Below are 15,955 nucleotides of genomic sequence, written 5' to 3' on the forward strand. Positions count from 1 at the left end.
GGGTGGGTCAGTTGATCAGTCAGTCAGTCAGTCAGTCAGTCAGTCAGTCAGTCAGTCAGTCAGTCATTTAGTTAGTCAGTCGACAGTGGCTTCTGGTCAATTTACACGAGAACAGCGGGTGCGAATGGCACTCGCGAGAGAAATTTGAGATCTCAAAAAGCGTACACAGTGGCCTCTGGTGGATTCACGAAAACAGAAACAGCTAAAAACGTACCTTCTGGGACATAATTTGCGATCTCCAGAAATAGAGGTACGTTTTCAGAATGAGCCTGGGTTGGTTACAAAACTACATTATACTTGTTTTTATTATGCAACGTTTTGGCTATAATTTCAAGAAACTTTCTGAACAATGTAATATTTGCACTCTTGCCCTTGAGCTTGCTTTTGAGCAAAATGCCTCAAAAAATGTGTTTGCTGTCACTGGCTGAATGCAAGGCTGAAATTGTCTGCGACAGGAAAGAATAAAGTGAAGAGTGCAACAGAGCAATGTACCTGTAGTCTTTGTCTATAAATATAAGCCTCAGGGCTCAAGCGGAGCGTGTAATGATCTAGGTTGGGTCACCTTGGCATGAAGCATTATTTATGCAGTTCTCTTCGGACCTCACAGAGCCCAGATCAGTCAGTTACAGTTCCCACAAGCAACACTGAGCGCTCACTTGAATGTCACAGTCAATACACAGTCTGACTGCTCAAGAGTGAAGCTCCACACTCTCATGTTCATGTTTATTTTCAGCAGAGCACGCATATATAGGGTTTGTTTCTAGAATGCAGGGCTGGAAATGTAAAGGAATCCTGAAAGGAGAAAGCCATGTGTTATCATTATTGTTTCATTCATCAGTACAATTAACCTCAGGCTTCCCCAGGTAATCATTATGGTTACTTCTGTTAGATTTATGGGTGTAAATATTTTAATTCAATCTGTCTTTATATTGAATATATATTTTAACATGATACAATGCATTATAGGTGGCAATGCAAAGAATGGATTGAATAAGCAATGCACAGTAAATTGTTGAGATTAAAAGGCATGGTTTTAATTTGAAAAGAAAATAATTTCTATGTTGGGTTTTATTTTTGCAAATAATTATTATATAGCAATGCATCCATGCTTATTACTTAGTTGATCATTTATTATGATTAATTGCTTCTTGCTTTGAAACTTTGATAACATGTGTGCTAATATTTTGTGTTTATATTTGGGATCTGAAAAAGGAGCTAAATTTACAATCAGATAAGGTAATATAGCAGGATGTTCACAATTATTAAAGAGTGACAATTCAGTGTGCCATATTTTCTTGAGTTGTTGATCTGCTGCACCAAATCTCATTTCTGTATTCAATGTTATTGTATTATATGACTCGCCCACAGTAGATCATAAAAATAGTCAACAGTAGGCTAACTTGTCAATCTTTTTCTGAAGAAAAACACTATACCCCTTTGCTGTTTTTTTTTCACAAACCGTACAAATATTGGTTTAGTTCCAGTTAATTTTCTCACCCTATGGCCACCCAAGAAGGTGATTTAGCTGAAATTGTGGTCCTTGATGATTCATGCAATGCATGACTCATTGACTACTGACACAAAAACATATACAGGCAAAACTAAATTAATACTCACGATGATACAATGGTCTTATGAACCATAAAGGGTCTGGTCAAGAAACTAAGCTTTACTTACAAAGTTATTACCTTTTTTATATATATAGCATGGCCAATGGTGCTGAGTGTGCTCATGACAATCTGGACCTAGAGATTCCTGTCACATAATAATGCAGATCAAACATCTATATAAAGTCGATCTTGCCAACTGAGATTCGTCTTGCAAACATAATCTTACATTTAAAATAGCTTGCAACATACAAGATAAACATTAATACTTTTTGATTAACAACACAGCGCTGTAAACAAACAGTGTTAGCTTATGTGCCATATTATGTATTATGTGACAGGAAGTTTGATTATTATCATTGTCATGAAAACGCTTAATACTACCATTTGCCAAGGGTGTGGAATAAAAGTAATAGTCTTTAACGCTCATAAGTAATGTTAAGTTTCTTGCATTGACCAATGTTTCTCCTCATGCAGGTAAAACCTCCATTGTCGGAACCAGAAGTGTTACCTGTAACGTTGTGTTTTTTTGAACTCTGAATCTGTCATTATAATAATTAACAGTATATTGTATGAATTACCAGGGTTTTGGGGTAAACTAGCCCTTTAAAGCTTCCCGATGAAAAAGATTACTAAGGGGGTTAGAGGTAATTTGGTCTTAACTGGAGACAGTATGTTTTTTTGGGAGCCATGCAGCTACTGTAACATAGCCTATAGGTGCACAGCAACGGATTAAATCACTGCCGGAGGTTTCCAGTTGTGTTATATAGGCTACATATACCAGTATATGCGATATAACACCATTCGTCACCTTTATGTGCAATATGAAGAATTAATGACAGGAGGCGTGAGGGTCTAGTATCCGCCCCTGGCCACTGTGTGTGGCTGAGCGCAATCATCACAGAGAGCACAGTGAAGTGTGGAGTCAGAGGAGAGCCGCTCACTGATTCACTGCTGTCGAGAGGAATGAATAAACCGGGCGAGAGATTCACACTGCGACTGAATGAGTCCTGAGGACGTTTTCATCTCCATCTTCTTCTTGGATAGCCGAGTTTTCGTCAAGTTTATCTGCACTTAAGCGCGAGGATATCAGAAAACACGGTAGGTGTTTTGATCCACAGAAAACAGAACTGGACCCTGAAACAGCGGAGACGAGTGTATTTCTCATTGAAAGTTTTTTTTTTGAGGGCATGATGATGTTTTGCGATGGCTAATCATAGGATATGTTTGATAAAGTTGTGTCTTTTGGGTTTTTATGCATCAGTTAAACTTGATCCTAATTGTACTTTAGAAGAGAGAAGACTGTTTGAAGAGACAAATTACAACGACTTTATATCGAGTTTGGACTTTGTTGTAGTTAAATAATTGTTTAAATTATTCACATTGTTAACATTGCATGCCCATACTTTAACTATTGCTACCCAAAGATGACATAACAGTTGGATTGTTTACAAGTTTAATCATCAGAGCTTAATGAACTGCTTGCTATTCGTTTGCATTCAGTGGGAGCGGCCACGTGATATTTACCTTTAAGTCATTTGCAATGTGTTTGGAAGATGGAGGTCGGTTTTGTTTGTTGGCAAGAAGTCCAGCTTTTTATTTTTGGCTGAATTGTTTTTTTCACGTGTGAATTGGTTAAGCAGTCTCATTTGGCTGCCAAAACCTCACACATGCTTCTTGAGATTATGTTTTGTATTTGAATTCAAGCCAAGCCGGTTTCTCCTACAAACATTTTCAGTCGTTGAAAATCACCAGTAGAAGCATCAGCTGGGTTTGCTTGTGTATAGCGAGTTTGTTTGCAGCAATTTTAGATGATGCTACAAGTGTCAAAAGTGAGAATGTTTTAGATTGAGGTAAAGTTGGTTTTATATTTACACATTCAATCGGTGACAACTTGTGACATGCTCCCTATAATGTTTACCATGGTACTTTGAATATTCAGTCTAAAATCACGTGTAAATATGACTTGAAAACAACAATAGCTCTATTTGTTTGACTGTGTACAATGTGCAGTTTATTTATAAACTAATTTCGAGAGGGTCACGTGCTTATGACATTAGCTTACATTAGCTCTGTCCAATCAGATGATTATAAATAATAAATGCATTATAAATAACCAGAGCGTTTCAGTCCAGTTATCTTCATCTTGAAGTTTCCCCCTTTCCACCCCTACTTCCCCCAATTTTTTGATAGGACGGCACGGCGGCCCAGTAGCTAGTTGCCTCGGAGCAAGAACACCTCTGGTCCAGCCTCCTACCGGACTGGTAAGCGTTTCTGTGTGGAGTTTGCATGTTCTCCCTGTGTTTACGTGGGTTTCCCCTGGTTTCCCTTGTTTCCTCCCATGATCCAAAGACATACACCATAGCCAATCGACTAATCCAAATTATCATCTAAGATAAACCTTAGTCGACACAGTGGCACAGTAGGTTGTGCTGTCGCCTCTCAGCAAGAAGGTCGCTGAGTCGCTGGTTCGATCCTCAGCTCAGTTGGCGTTTCTCTGTGGAGTTTGCATGTTCTCCCTGCGTTCGCGTGTGTTTCCTCCGGGTGCTCAGGTTTTCCCCACAGTCCAAACACATGCGGTTGACATGCGGTAAAGGTGAATTGGGTAAGCTAAACAGGTGAATTGGGTAGGCTAAATTGTCCATAATGTATGAGTGTGTGTGTGAATGTGTGTGGATGTTTCCCAGAGATAGGTTGTGGCTGAAAGGGCATTCGCGGCGTAAAAAAATGTGCTGGATAAGTTGGCGGCTCATTCCGCTGTGGCGACCCCGGATTAATAAAGGGACTAAGCTGACAAGAAAATGAATGAATGAATGAATGATATACCTTAGTTTACACTTTCCACACGCCAACAAGCAGGGGAGTACTCGAGACCTACCTGAGCTCGAACTCCCCTCTCACCCTTCTAACGAAAGGGAGCCCCAGGCTCCAGGATATTACGAGCTCAGGGCTCTCTTCCTGGACAGCATGCCAATTTCGCGAATCGATCATCAGCTAAGTGTGAACTCTTAAAGCTATACTGTGATAGTCATTGGCTGCTAATATTATTTCACTATTTAGAATTTGATAATAATATTTTTGTGAAATGTATTGTTAAGGAGAAAGTCCGAATGTGTGAATATAAAACTTTACCTCAATATTTTAAGATATTTATATGCTGGAAAATGAATCAGCTGAAGGTGGTCAATAGGATTCTGTGGCACATGCTAGCTTGTCATTGGTGCACTACTCTGTGATTAAGGTCTGGTCAATATTTACCATGCCTGCTTTATTATCTGGATAATCTTGACAACCTCATGACCACAAAATGTCCAGGTGGACCCTAATGAAGCAAGCTACCAGTGAACTCTACCTGACTTCAGCACATCTCCATTTACAACATATTCAGGCTCAAACTATTGTAGGATCATTAAGAAGTGTCATAATTATTCAGATCATAAACAATGAACATAATCATTTAGGAAAGTATCTAGACTGCAAGCTATATTGTTCTATGAAATAGCTAAGGTTTATAATATTTTGTTCATCGAATTGTCAGTTTAACCTACCATAAAACATCTGAGAATGTGATTCAAATTTGATTTCTTTTTGACTTCAAATAGGCATATTTATTAATTGCCTGTTCAATCACACCCATTGTGACAATGAAAACATTTTCAAAAATGTATTTAGATGAAAACCCATTATATGCTTAGCTTTAAAAGTCCCTAAAGTCTCACTTATGCTGAACCCCCGCCCTACGCATTGCTCTTCAGTATTCTTAATGTCTCTGCAATGTGTTGTCATTCACAACATTCCACAGTCACAAATCCTTGCTCCTAGAGTCTGACTGGCCATTTAAACTTAAGATAGATGTCAGGAAAAATCCCCTTTAAAGCAGCAAGAGACATTATCCCTTGATATCTATCTGATATCTTTTACTATTCATCCTCTAGCTTTTAGCTAAGACCGGGAAAGCCACTTAAAAGAAGCAGTCACACAGGGGAGGAGCTGATTGGCAGGTGAGGGGCTGAATTTCGAGGCAGCAGGATTAACAGTGTCTGAAAAAAAGAGGAGAAGAGAAGCTTGGCCAGGACCTGATTCCCCTTCAGTGATTAAACCGATTAAACGTATTTACTGGGTGGAGAAAAAGAGGGGCGTGAAGGGCTTGACATGTCAACACAAAGACTTTCCACCCTGCGTATATGCTATTTACGGCATAAAACCGATTTCACATATCTCCACCAGAAACAATGGCCCTATAAATCAGGCTCAGACAGTTTAAGTCAATTATACAACCTGTCAAGTGTTGAACGCTGTTGGATTTAGTTAGGCTTGTGGCTGGCAGTGGGCACAGAAGAGCAGAACAGCACCGCAGGCACAGCATTTGAGTGACAGTCTACATCAGTACACCTGTGATGACGGTTACTGTACAGAATATAATGTCTACTGTCTACTTCCTTTACTTTGTTTGCAAACACGGTAATGCTAGGTTTCAACTATAGATTATATAATTGCGGTTAAATGCCTAGGGTAGAATGTGGTATTACAGCAGAATGTTGTAACCCTGCTAGAATTAGTTCTGAAAACCTAACCTGTCTGTCTCTTGGTTAAAAGTCCTTGCATGTGTTGGATTTAGACACCCCCCACATCTGCAGCAAAGCTGAGGTTGTCATTTTCTCAGCCTCCTGTTGTTTTAATCCTGTGTAATTTTTTCTTCTGTGAAAGAAAGGTGATGGGTAGAATTAAAGCCATTATCGCCATTCACGTTCATTGGATCTGTCATTTATATTGCCCTGATTCCATTCGCCGGATGTACTGGCATTTGTACTCGGTTTCTGTTTGGAGTAATGACACATTTTGGTAGACCACTTGAATCTCAACAGCACCATCAAAAACTAAGGGTCGTGTTTTTATGTTAAACATGGAAAACTTTTCATGCATTTTCTTTGGTCATTTACATGGCAAGAGTGTTTTAGAAGTCTGAAAATGGTAACTTTTGAAAACATTTTTCGTACACTGCAATTTTGTAAAAAACAGTGATGCCATGCAGATGCATATTATATAGACAGACCACAAGACTGCCTCTGTCCTGCTGTATGTGGCACTGTCAATGTCTGACCTGGCCCTTTCAAAAGGTACACTTTTGTATGTAAAGAGATCCAGAATGGTACCTAAAGGCTCTATACCAGGGGTGTCAAACTCAATTCCTGGAGGGCCGAAGCCCTGCACAGTTTAGTTCCAACCCTGCTCCAACACACTTACCTGTAGGTTTCAAACAAGCCTGAAGGACTCAATTAGTTTGATCAGGTGTATTTAATTAGGGTTGGAACTAAACTGTGCAGAGCTGCGGCCCTTTTGGAACTGAGTTTGACACCTGTGCTCTATACTGTAGCTTACATTTTAGTACCTAAAAAGTACAAAAAGTATAATTTAAAAGGATGAGCCCCCAGTGATGGCTTTTGTACAGTGTTGTGTGTTTTTAATAGTTTTTATGAATGCTTGTGATGTTTTGAAAATGTTGTGAACTTCATGCCAAAGTTTTTCAAAGTTACAATTTTTAGCATACGGAGATGATAGAAACTCCACGCAGCTCCTGGACTTCTCTACATTGGAAATGAATGACTTCCGGTCTGTCACCTGTCGTTTGACATGTGCAGTGGAAAGGCAGCTTTAGACTTAGAAAACAATAAAAGACTGTTTGTTTCAATTGCAACTTTTTCTTTATTGTATTTACCTGTGCTTTTAAGTTTTAGTTTATTAGATTTTATGCAGATGCACTCTCCTACAAAAAAACATCCCAATCAATCTAAAGAAATAAATTCTTTCTAAATAGTTATCTGGTCACTTTATTAGGTACAACTGTTTGTTAACACTAATTTAAATTCAGCCAATCACATGGCAGCAACTCAATGGATTTAGGCATGTAGACATGGTCAAGATGATCTGCTGCAGTTCAAACTGAGCATCAGAATGGGGAAGAAAGGTAATTTAAGTGACTGAACATGGCATGGTTGTTTGTGCCAGACGGGTATTTCAGAAACTTTTTCACGCACAACCATCTCCCATAGGGTTTAAAGAGATCGGTCCAAAAAAGAGAAAATAAACACTCGTTACAACTGAGGTATCCAGAAGAGCATCTCTGAACACATAACACATCGAACCTTGAGGCGGATGGGCTACAGCAGCAGAAGACCACACCGGGTGCCACTCCTGTCAGCTAAGAACAGGAAACTGAGGCTACAATTCACACAGGCTCACCAAAACTGGACAATAGAAGATTGGAAAAACTTTGCCTGGTGTGATCAGTCTTAATTTCTGCTGCGACATTTAGATGATAGAGTCAGAATTTGGCATCAACAACATGAAAGCATGGATCCATCTTGCCTTGTATCAACGGTTCAGGTTGGTGATGGTGGTGTAATAGTGGGGGGGATTTTTTTCTTTTCTTTTGGTCCATTAGTGCAATTGAGCATTGTGTCAATGCCACAGCCTACCTGAGTATTGTTGCTGACTATGTCCATCCCTTTATGACCACAGTTTACCCATCTTCTGATGGCTACTTTATGAAGTCATAAAGCACAAATTATCTCAGACTGGTTTTTTGAACATGACATTAAGTTTACTGCACTGCACAATCCAGTTGAGTACATTTGGGATGTGGTGGAACGGGAGATTCGTATCATGGATGTGTAGCCGACAAATCTGCAGCAACTGTTTCATGTCAATATGGGCCAAAATCTCAGGAATATTTCAAGCACCTTGTTTAATTTATGCCACGAAGGATTAAGACAGAAGAGGTCCAGTCTGGTACTAGTAAGGTGTACCTAATAAAGTGGCCTGTGAGTGTATATTGCAGAAAAACTAGATATTGCAATGTTAGATTTTAAATTCTATTTTCCTTGTCTGCCTGTAAGATCTATAAAACATTCCAACAATCTTTTAAACAAAACTCTATCAAAGCGTTAGAGTTTAACTCGACAACTCTTCAGTTCATAATCATCTTTTTTAGTTTATCATATTTTTACTATGACATAATAGCAAGTCTGCAGGCAGTTGACTTCTCAATTCAGATTCAGGAATTCATTTGGAATTTAAAAAGCATTTTAAATCGCTCAACCCTGCATCATGCAACATGTCAGGGCATGTGCTTTCCCCACCAGGCCATGTCTCCAACAATAAAGAGTTCCTTTGTCCAGATCTCCACCTGTGAGCATTTGTGATGTTTCTTCCCCGCCACGATCAATGGCGACCCAGGAGATCCCAGATTTCTGCTTGTGAAGGCTGGGGCCATGGATTGAGGTCTCGTCTAGGCCCATCTGAAAGCCTTTTGAAGCATCCGTATATGTGGTTGAGAATGTGGGTAAAGCTCACAGGTGTTCATTTCTACTTTCTAATGCGAGTCAGGGACCTGCACCATGCAGCGCATCGGCTAATTAGGAGGCAAAGAGAAGCGAGAAATTTTTGTTTCTCAATGAGGCAGTTCTATCATTCCCTGCCGCATGTATATGTGTTGACTGGTGTCTTTGTGGGGAGTCATGATAAAATGTCCAGGGACACACAGTAGTCCCATCTGTTCCTGTTTTTCATCTGCAGTCACAGCCTTGCTGCTTTCTCTAAAGACTTAGGCTTCACACAGCAGGCAAATGTGGCCCAAAGTACAATTTTTTTGCCCATATGTGACTCAGATGTGTTTTTGACACGACATTGTGAAAACCACAAGCCGCATGGAATCTGATCTTTTTATTTCTGATTGTGCCATGGTATTCAATCCTATATGGATATGATGTTTTGCAATAGATCCTAAGTGTAAACAGTTATGTTGGAATTTATGCGACTTTTCTCATTTTTGATCGATATATATATATCAGAACTCTGCATTGCATGCATGCTCTTACCTTACTCCAGTATCTGCTCATTAACTCTTGATGAGATCACTACAGTGGTGTGGTCAATCTTGGCAGTTTTCTGGAGTAAAAGATCACGGTGGTGTGATTAGCTGCTAAATTCAAATCTGCTTTACCTCGAGCGCTGGCACTGAGCCAGAGAAAGCTGTGTCAGAACCTACGTTTTCATTTACCTATTTTTATGCACGTTTTGGACATGCGCGTAAAAAATGGTTGACGGAATTACAAGTTTGAGTATAAGTTTTGAAAATGCACATAAAAAACATGTACATAACTGAATAGGATAAACTTGAAGATGTGCATGAAATACATTAGAAAAACTTTTACCGAACAAATACCAGTATGCGCATGAAAAAAGTAATGTGATTTTGTTATAAGAGATCATGTAATGATATAAAAATGTTCAAATGGATGAACCAGCCATTTGAGCACATTGTAAAACATCTAAAATGTTGTTTTGGTCCGTCTAAAATACCTGATTCAGAAACAACCACTCCAGTATCAGTCTTATTATGTTAGTAATGCTTGTTTTAATAATAAATTAAACGTCCCCACATGTTTATTGTGCATTGGCATCAACTTCTGAGGCGCAAGTCATTTATTAAGTAAAGAAAATATTCAAACAGCTTCTCCTACTGCAGCAATTTCTGTTTTTACTGTTGATATTAGCACCAGTTATTCAGGAAGTGACGATTTTGTTCTCTTTGACTCCTTGGATGGAAACGCTGCTTTATTTGTTTTTTATGCAATATTCCAGTTTTGTGCATAAATTTAATTTGCATCATTGGATGGAAGCATTGATTTTCATAGATCACAAATTCTCATTGTTTTCAACCACACATTTATTTTAGGTTTCATACATTGACATAAACATCAGTACTAGCAAAGAAACTGTTTATAGTTCTTAAAATACACCATATCTTTCTGCGAGATCATTAGTTATAATTATATTAAACATAATCTAGCAACATGCTTAACATATTATGGGTATTCACATTTTGTGAACAATTAGAGAGTTTACACTGTGTGTAGTTGTTCTTTTGTGCATTGTGACCAGTAGTTCACTGATTAAACAAAAATCTATAACTAAAGCAAGAATTTAGAGACCACTTGAAAACTCATGTTTTTGTGTAAAACTGAATTATAATACTCCGTTTCAAGAGTTTACACTGAGCTATTGCTTGATACAATTTGCAGATTTGGCACACTCCCAGGAAAGAACCCTGAGCTTGGAGATACTTGAGCTCAGGGCTACCACCTGGTCGTGTATCATGACAGGGGGTCCGAGATATGGTAGGTCTCGAGAGCTCCCCATGGTAAAGAAGGTAAAAGGGGAGATGGGATGGATGAGGGCACTCTTCAAAACGAAGATAAGGAAGGTAGGATGAATGGGTTTATTTATTATACGCTAAAACTCATCTGACTGGTCTAGCAATGATATATGATTGGACTAGCAATGAAAACTGATGCGAGATCAGCTGCGATCAATCATATCACATACTCCTCTAGAAATTAGTTTATAAAACTTCATTAAATGATATAGTAGTCTGTGCACTCCTGTTATTTTGTTGGGAGATTTAAAATTAAAATGTGATAATTTAGAGGAGTTTTAGCGTAAGTATTGTTAGACAACACAATAGCAAAGTGTTTTGATCGCAGTGTTTAAAAAGCTAGGAAAGCAATATTTGGTGGAATTACCCAGATTAATTAGAACAACTGAAAATAAATCATTGTAGCAAAATGCTCAGAATTTTAATAGTATTAAATAAAAGATGTCAGTTTTCATCACTTTTGGCCAACACTCTACTTCTGCAGTACTCTCTTTTGTTTGTCAGACTTCTAAACCCAGATTTGCTGAACTAAAATTCTTGTTTTATTAAAAAAAGATAAAGGACCATTAGCTCCACATTCTGAAGTCAGCTACAATAGTGGCAGACGTCCTCGCCGGCTTCTGCAGCAAACTGAACAATGGCCAGGTGGTGCCAGAAAGCCTTCTGTCAAAAACACTTTGATAAAGCAGGAAATTTAGCATGTAATATCAAAGAGCTATGAATAATGTCCCTCTCTAATTGTTTTCTTCGACAGACCTTTTTCGGCATGCGCAAAAATTAATTTACAGTGAAATGAGTTTTGTATATCAATGTGCATCTCCCAAAGCTTAAAGTAATTAACTTGGAAGCCTCAAATCCCTAACACATGTGGGTCCATAGAGCTGGTTAGCAAACTGAGGATGGAAAAGGAAATTGTTGTCAGATAGATTTTTAATTTCTTTTTTTGCAATTGACAGTGAATCAGTGTGTTTTGGATGCTGTAGTGACTGTGGAGTGCTAGTGTACCAATGTGATTTATTTAGTGTGTTGTATGGTTGCACTAATAACTACAGTTCAAATATTCTTAAAAAGGTAATCTTATTAAATATATTATTACAGTTGACGGCGACGGGGAGGCGCAGTAGGTAGTGCTGTTGCCTCACAGCAAGAAGGTCGCTGGTTCGAGCTTCAGCTGGGTCAGATGGCGTTTCTGTGTGGAGTTTGCATGTTCTCCCTGCATTCGCGTTGGTTTCCTCCGGGTGCTCCGGTTTCCCCCATAAGTCCAAAGACATGTGCTATGGGTAGTGTATGGATGTTTCTCAGAGATGGGTTGCAGCTGGAAGGGCATCCACTGCGTAAAACATATGCTGGATAAGTTGGTGGTTCATTCCGCTCTGGCGACCCTGGATTAATAAAGGGCATTAAAGGACAAGTTAACTTTTAAATCACATTAAGACACTAGAATATGCCAAAAATTTTTCTGTTAACATAAAGGTTGAAGGGCGGCACGGTGGATCACTGGTTAGCACTTTTACAACAAGAAGGTCGCTGGTTTGAGTCCTGGCTGGGTCAGTTAGCATTTCTGTGCGGAGTTTGCATGTTCTCCCAGTCTTCGCAAGGGTTTCCTCCAGGTGCTCCAGCTCACACACAGTCAAAGACATGCGCTGTAGGTGAATTGAATAAACTAAATTGTTCATAGTGTGTGTGTGTGTGTGTGTGTGTAAATGAGTGTATGGGTGTTTCCCAGTTCGTTTTTTCTCTTGCTATTAAATGTGGTAATTGCTATTTTTATCATCAACCTCCAAGCTTCATGAAAACAGGAACAATTATTGTTTTACATAAGTGTGCTGCATATTTTTATTAAGTTTTTTGTTGTTGTTGTTTGGTAATTATTCTGAAAACAGGTGTAGTTTGATGATTGTAAAAAAATGTTGGCCATATGATAAAATGCATCTGCACTGTTCAATACTGAAGATTTGTTTTTTATTATGTTTAATATAGCTGTTAAAAATCTTTACTTCTTTGTATTGAAGTATAAAGACTGTGGGTGTCACAGTAGTGCAGTGGGTGGCTCGATCGCCTCACAGCAAGAAGGTCGCTGGGTCAGTTGGCATTTCTGTGTGGAGTTTGCATGTTCTCCTCATGTTTGCGTGGGTTTCCTCCAGGTGCTCCGGTTTCCCCGGACATGTGGTATAGCTGAATTAAAAAAACCTAAATTGTCTGTAGTGTAAATGTAAGAGTGTATGGGTGATTCTCAGTAATGGGTTGCGACTAGAAGGGCATCCACTGTGATATAGCACTGCAGATAAGTTGGCGTTTCATTCTACTTTGGCGACCCCTGTTCGATAATAAAATGAAAGAATGAATGAATAAAGACTGTGACTAAAAATACAATTACATTAAAAAGAGAAATTCATTATATTAAATTCTACAAGTGAATTTAAACATCACCAATATAAAGTGAAGTATGAAAAATGGATATTCGGTTTGAGATTCAAAAATAAAAAACATCTTGATCAGCTCGACCCTAACCAGACATTGACAAAAATGTAATCTTAGCTTTGATTATGTTTTTTTATTTTCCAAAATCAATTGGTGACACGGTGGCTTAGTAGTTAGCAGCACTGCTGCCTCATCGCAAATAGGTCGCTGGTTCGAGTCACGGCTGGGTCAGTTGGCATTTCTGTGTGGAGATTGCATGTTCTCCCCGTGTTGGTGTGGGTTTCCTCCTGGTGCTCCGGTTTCCCCCACAGTCAAGTGAATTGAACAAACTAAAGTGAATTGAACAAACTAAATTGGCTGTAGTGTATGAGTGTGAATGAATGCCTGTGGATGTTTCCCAGTACTGGGATGTAGCAGGAAGGGCATCCTCTGCGTGATGCGTGAGGTTTAAATAGAATGTTTTATTCTTTTTATTTGTATTTTTTTTAAATCAGGAGCTTTGTTCTTTATCATTATTCTTCATTACATATTAATTTTAATAGCATTATGAAAAAATGAGAAGCTGCTAGAGTAATTATTCACTTGATAAAGCATTTTGGGTTCACCTTACTTAATCACTTTAATTAATATAACTTTTTAGTTTTTTTTTTGTTTCAGCGGAATGAAAAATGCAGTTTCAATTTTGGTCTATAACGTTTTTTGCCTTATCAGGCATCCGTCATTTCCCCAAATCAACACCATCAGTCTCTCCACAATCCTCTGGCCTGTGGCTCAGTAATGCTCCCAGCCTCCATAATTGTCCAATTTTTTATAACCTAGCAATGTGAAAATGGCAGAACTCACAAGATTATTGCAGCATAAGCTCGCTTTTCGATCTCTCTATCTGCACTTAGTTTTTGCTTTTGCAGTTGCTACGTCCCAATTCACATATACTACGCCCAAAAAATATGTGCTTTATTGTGAAGGAAAAGTAAATAGCCTACTTTTGAGTGTGTAAAAGAAGGGGACATACATACTACTTTTTTCATTAACAGATTGTTATGTTGCTTAGTTACCTCCCCTGTAAATCTTCTCGACACATCATCCACATTTTTGTCATATTTAATTTCCTACCGTATTGGAGAAGCAGTAGCAGGTTCATCTTAAAATCATGAGTCTTTCATGCAGAGAAACCTCCTCAGGCCTTTGGATCATTCTGCATTCAGAAGTTAACGGCCAAACATATCTTGAAATAAGTTCACATTGCTCTTGCATATTAAATATACTAAGGAAAAAGTGATTTAAACAAGTTCCAGTTGACTAGATACCCTATTTGATTAACAGTCATTCAAACATTTTGACTGAATCCTCTACTTGACGGTTGGTCTCGCGCGTTCACCATGTTTGTAGTTTGTTTACACTTTTTACCCGAGTTTGTAGTTCTAATCAAAATTACATCCAACTTGCAATGCATTGTGGGCAATATTAATGGTTATGGTGTGGACGCTTTTGCTTCCACTGTATCTAATGTCATTAGAGTAGGCTGTTAGGTTGGGGTTAAATAATGTCTATTGACGCTTCTACATTAAAATAGTAAACCATCTGGGAACCTTCAGCATACTTTCAACATATTTTTTGACATATTTTCATCATAGGCTACTATGATTTGGGACATACTAATTTTTATTTTCTAATACTATTTAGGACGGATAGTATGCGAATTGGGAACGCTGCTACAGTGCTATTCAATATGCACAGCCTTCTTGTTTATCTCTGCATGAAAACAAAATCGCCTTTAATTCCAAATTGGCACCCGTTGGGATCTAAAGTGATATTATAATAAAAAATAACACATCCAAACTCCATATGCTTAAAATAAGAGCAGAAAAGGGGGGATTAAGGGAGAGAAACTGCTCTCCACAATTCATTAAACACACTGCTTTACCGCTGTTCACTGTGTCCTACTGTGCTCTAATAGAAACCGAGCTTCATGTTGGTGAAGAGAAACTCTTTGTAATAATCTGGAGGGCCAGATGGCTTGATTGTGAGGTAACTTGGCCCAAACACAAGCCACATTATGCACCGGTCCTTCATGAATCCTGCAGAAATTGGAGCATAGGTGCAATGACCTTATCATTTCAGTCATAGCTCTGCGTTTGTGAATGTGATGATGTTTATTGATTCTTATGGTGGCTGCGGCCATGAATTGTGAACCTAATCTGATGTTTTGAATTTGCCATTATGAAGTGATGTGAACTCTCTCCCAGAGTCCATTTATTAGGTAGACGCTTTTTGCTTTGAGGCTTTGCAAAGTGAAATCAGAGCCATTGCTTTTGACCAGTGCTGTAATAAATCACACCGACTCCCTTAGGACGTTCGGACATCTCAGACAGTGAAACATGGGGTAAAAATGTGGCAATGCAGTAAATAAGCCAAAGAATCTGGTAAGGTAATGCCTCTTTGTCTTTTTTTAGGTATCTCATGGCTACTATTTTAATCTTTCATCCTGGTGTCAATTTCAATGCAGTATGAAAATGAATGAGTTGGTAGATGAGCAATTTTATTTATTTTTCTCCTTCAGTGCTGTTCTGCAACCTGTCACTATTTCATGCTTATTCACTTGTGATATGAATGTAATATGTGTGTAAATATCTACAATGTCAGTAGGGCTGCACAATATATCGTTTCAGCATCAATATCGCAATGTGTGCATGCGCATTAGTCACATTGC

General features: G+C 38.6%; 1 protein-coding gene across 9 annotated transcripts in view; it reads left to right on the forward strand.

The window, feature by feature from the left end:
* The first annotated feature begins 2,516 nt into the window (after positions 1–2,516).
* tspan18a (tetraspanin 18a) overlaps positions 2,517–15,955 on the forward strand; it is a 58,066-nt gene continuing 44,627 nt past the window's right edge. For 5 of the 9 annotated variants that reach the window (NM_001002734.4, XM_087259110.1, XM_087259106.1 and 2 more), the window contains exon 1: positions 2,517–2,708. The gene's annotated coding sequence lies outside the window, so the exon portion shown is untranslated. Of the gene's footprint in view, positions 2,709–3,800; positions 3,872–15,955 lie in introns of all 9 variants that reach the window. The other 4 variants (XM_087259108.1, XM_087259112.1, XM_087259107.1 and 1 more) reach the window with 1 other exon arrangement.

The sequence above is a fragment of the Danio rerio genome, chromosome 7, assembly GCF_052040795.2.
Source record: "Danio rerio strain M-AB ecotype USA chromosome 7, GRCz13ab, whole genome shotgun sequence".
Taxonomy (NCBI): domain Eukaryota; kingdom Metazoa; phylum Chordata; class Actinopteri; order Cypriniformes; family Danionidae; genus Danio; species Danio rerio.